Source organism: Peromyscus leucopus, chromosome 5 (genome assembly GCF_004664715.2).
Source record: "Peromyscus leucopus breed LL Stock chromosome 5, UCI_PerLeu_2.1, whole genome shotgun sequence".
Classification (NCBI taxonomy): Eukaryota; Metazoa; Chordata; class Mammalia; order Rodentia; family Cricetidae; genus Peromyscus; species Peromyscus leucopus.
Window position 1 is genome coordinate 135,030,643 of NC_051067.1, and position 4,328 is coordinate 135,034,970.

At 50.4% G+C, this 4,328-nt stretch overlaps 1 long non-coding RNA gene across 1 annotated transcript; it reads right to left on the reverse strand.

Moving 5' to 3' along the window:
- Positions 1–2,586: 2,586 nt before the first annotated feature.
- Positions 2,587–3,909, reverse strand: LOC119088101. Its single transcript, XR_005091690.1, has 2 exons — positions 3,324–3,909; positions 2,587–3,184 (listed from the first exon to the last, which is right to left on the reverse strand). It is a non-coding gene; the product is annotated as an uncharacterized LOC119088101 (long non-coding RNA).
- Positions 3,910–4,328: the final 419 nt, after the last annotated feature.

The window sequence follows — 4,328 nt, forward strand, 5'->3', positions numbered from 1 at the left end:
TCCATCAATTAACAATTAAAAAAAAAACAAACCCAGAGACATACCCACAGGCCAATTGGATAGAAGCAGTTCCTCAACTGAGGCTCCCTCTTCCTAGGGGTCTTAAGTTGACAACCAAGATTAGCCATCACACAGCTAATTAAAATTATAAGGACGGAAATATTTTGATAGAAAAGAAATGATATTTGGAATACACATTTGTGGAGGAAGTATGATCTCATTTTTAAAAATTGTTTTGCTTTTCTTGGAAGACAAAGCCTTGCTCTGTTGTCCAGACTGGACTGGAACTCTTGAACTTAAGTGATCCTCCTGTCTCAACTTCCTGAGTATTAGGCATTACAGGCACATGCCACCTTATCTGTCTACATGATTCCATTTTTAAACTGATAAGAACAGAGAGTAAGTATACTTTAATTATTATTAATAATTGAAAATAGATTTTCTCACACAATACACCCCAATCACAGTTTCTTCTCCCTCCACTTTTCCCAGCTCTCCTGTACCTCCCCTCTCCCCCAGATCCACCCCATTTCTGTTTTGCTTCAGAAAGGAGCAGGCCTCCAAGAGACAACAGCCCAACATGACAAAACAAGATACAATATGACAGTATAAACAGCCCAACATGACAAAACAAGATACAATATGACAGTATAAAAGTCGTCATGCCGAGGCTGGACAAGGCAACCCAACTGGAGGCAAAGGAGTCCCAAGGCCAGGTGCAGGCAAAAGAGTCAGAGCCACACCCATTCCCAGAGCGGAGAGTATAACTTGATCTTAGCCAAAAGGCTGAGAAGTGACAGTTCCTTTTTAAAATGGAAAAATACCACATGTACATGTGTAGTGCCTAGAAACCTAAAGAGATAAATCTAATTGTTAAGAGTTATTTCTGGTTAGTGAAATTATGGGTGAGCTTTATTTTCCCCTCAACTATATCTCCCACACAAATCAGCACACACATGGCATCATGCTAAAAAAAGATGTTCTTTGTGGTACGGTAATATCTGCTCTCTCTAACCCCTTTCTCTTTGCCAAGTGGACGGGGATGCTCTTTCTTGGGTCATCTCTGCACACAGGCTGAGGACAGCAGTGCCCGTGCCCCCTTTTCTAGAGCTGGGAGGGCAGCTCAGGGGGTGTCTTGCCTGCCTGGATCACTTACTGGAGGAGCTGGAGCTAAGGCAGGACACGGATGCCGGATACTGGCTTTGGGGCTTTTCATGGCCCCATGATTCCTCAGGTGGGACTCTCACAGCCCCCAGTAGCATCCTGTGAATAGCTGCATTTAACTTGAGACAGCAATCCCCAAGCTTCTCCAACCCTGGAAAGCATGAGCCAGCTTTCCATCACCATGACAAAATACCCAAGACAAATAATTTATTAGGAGGGGAGGTTTATTTTGGTGCACAGTTTCAGAGCGTTCAGTCCGTGGTCAGCTGATCTTGTTGCTTTTGAGCCGGTGTGAGGCAGAACACCAAAGTGGGAGCTTAGCAGAGGAGACTGCTAACCCTGCTAGCTAGGAGACAAGGAGAGGGACTAGGAGCCAGTGCCCTAAAATAGCCTTCAAGAGCATGCCCCGTGACCTGACTTCCATTAGGTCCCACATTCTAAAGGCTCCGCTACCTCCCAACGGTGTCACAGGTCGGAGCCCAGGCTTTGAACACATGGGTGTTTGTGGGGAAAAAGTCATCCACATCACAACACAGAGGGCCGGATCACATCACTGCACTGCCTAGAGAATTAGCGGCTTCTGGCCATCCTAGGCAGGGGTCCTTCACCTTGGGCATTCTGAGATGGGTCTCCTTTGGACACTGGAAGGGTCCTGAGCATTGTAGCATTTAGTGGCATCTCTGCCTCTCCTTGCTAGCCGATATTGGATGGAGGCAATGGGGAAATAAAAGAAAGCAGACAGGCATCTCCAGAAGTCCGATTGTTCATTAATCAACTGAAGGACAGTCCCCCCTCGACAGGCAGTAAAACTGTGCACACATGGTGGGGGGCGTACATGGTGTGGGGGGAAGGGGGACTTTGGGGGATGGAAGATTCCTTCTGCAGGTCGTTCCCCTGCAGTCTCTAAGTGGATGATGCTACTCGGGGAGATGTGCTGATTGACTTATCAGAATCCCACAGGTGGTGTCAATGACATCAGCTTTCCAGAGCTTCTGAAACACCTTTTATGTCACTGACCCTTCAGCCGCCACCAACACCCTCCTCCCTCACGCTCACCCCTCCCAGCTGTTCAGCACAGACTAGAGGACGTCATCTATTGGGAACCACCTGGAGCCCCGGGTGCTCCACTTTGGCCTTTGGTTATTTCCGCCCCCGAGCTTCACCTCCCACAAATCCCAGCACTCTCCTCCTTCTCCTCCATTTTCTTCATGGTGGTCTTCCCCGGCAGGTTAAATCTTTAATTTCTCTCTGACCCCACGACCCGAGTGCTGGCATTCCACATAAGTCAGAAGGCACCAAAGCTTCTTGTGGGGCTCCTCGGGAGAGAGTGAACTCATGAGTTCAGGGACTATGTATGTGGTCTGAACTCCTTCATGGACTGAGAAGGTGGCGAGTCATAACAGAATGGAAAGAGGTCGGGGGTGAAGCTTCAATAATTTGAGTTTATCAAACAAACTGACAACACAAACAGGAGAAAAACGCTGAGCAGTGTTCAGGTGACGAGGCTCCTGCACATTACCCAAGAAGTAATCCAGGCGCTTGCAACCTCAAAGCCCTGTTCATAGGGAGAGGGGAGTGGGGGCCCTAGACAATTTTGGTGGAGGAAGGAATAATGGTTTTTAGGGGAGATGAACATGACCAGAGGAGAGACTGTAGCCTGTAACAAAGCAGAGGGTGGAGGGTAGGCGGATGACTCCGGGGGCTGCTCTGGAAAACGACAGGGAGGGAGTAACGGGACCCTTCGGGTGGATCCTCTTTCTTTAGGTAAGTCTTGGAAAGGTCCCTCCCTGCACTTGTGGGGTGTCACTTTCTGAGCCCCAGCAGGGGGCAGGAGAGAAGGAAAAGAGGGAGGAGAGGGAAGGAATGAGCTAGCAGAAAGCCCTCGCTTTGGTTTAGCAATTCAGGGGCCTTTCCATGGCCTGGCGCTCTGGGTTTGTTTCTGTATCGCCTTGCCACGTCTTTGCTTCCGAACTGAAGAGCCCTGGGAGAGGGGCCACAGCCAAGCTCGTCTTCCGCAACCCTGGGAAACGAAAGCCGGGATCATTCTGTGCCTGCAGCTGCAGCCAAGCAGCCGCAGGAAGCCAGACCTCTATTCCCCAGGCTCCGCCTCTGCGAGCCCAGGTTTCCCAACCTGAAATGTGCACTCTCCCAAGGCTCACCTGGGTGTGGTCTGCGCGCTGAACTCAGAGCCAATCTGTAGCTCCTCCAGCACGGTCCCCTGGGCACGGAAAGCGGTTCAGCCCATGTTAATTGAATCAAAGTCAAAATCTGATCTCTAACATTTGTGGGGTCCTGCCCAGCTGCGGAAGAACCGGCAGAGACAGATACCCCGGCACCCTTAGAAAGGCACTCTGGGTCCCTTTGCTCGGCAGCTGTGTTTTGTCCCAGCCCTGGCTCTGGCTGGCTGTGTAAGTTTTCTGGACGGCCCCTACCTTGTCCCTCACTGGGCAGTTTTCTGGTTCATCAGGGCTCTGCCTCCATCTTGTGCAGGGTGCTGTCTAGCTGACTGAGGCCACGAGAAACAGCAGCTACCTCCGTGCTGAATTCCACTGCTCTGCTGCCCTGATTCTGGCTTCTGTTCTGGGGAAGCGGCAGGAAGGAGGGCCGCCATAAAGGTCAAACCCTTTCTGTGCTCAGGGAATCAGCAAGGACCCTTTAGAGCTCCCGGCTCCCTGCTGTCCGTGCAGGACGGCAGCGTCCAGCTTGGTGTGCAAAGATGTCAACAGGAAATGCGCTGAGTGGAATATTGCAGGGTGCTGCTGGCCAAGAAACACACACACACACACACACACACACACACACACACACACACACACACACACACACACACACTAAAAAAACCCCACACTTCCAGCATCAGAAAAAGCCTACTTCCTCTAAAAGAGATTAATATTTTTATTAATCCTGTGAGAATTTCATCCCCACTTCTTCCCCTATCTCCACCCAGATTCCCCTCCCTCCCAACCTCATAGCCTGGGTGTGTTGGGCTGTTTTTTTTTTTTTCCCCGAGAGTTCACCTTGTACAGCCCATATGTACTCGTGGTTACCAAGACATCTACGGGAGCGGGGCCACACCTTAAAGAAAGGTGAGAAGACAGCTAGGAATAGCTGCTCAGCTGGGGGGCTGGGGGGCTCATGGCCCCTCCCACCCAGGCTGGAAGGTT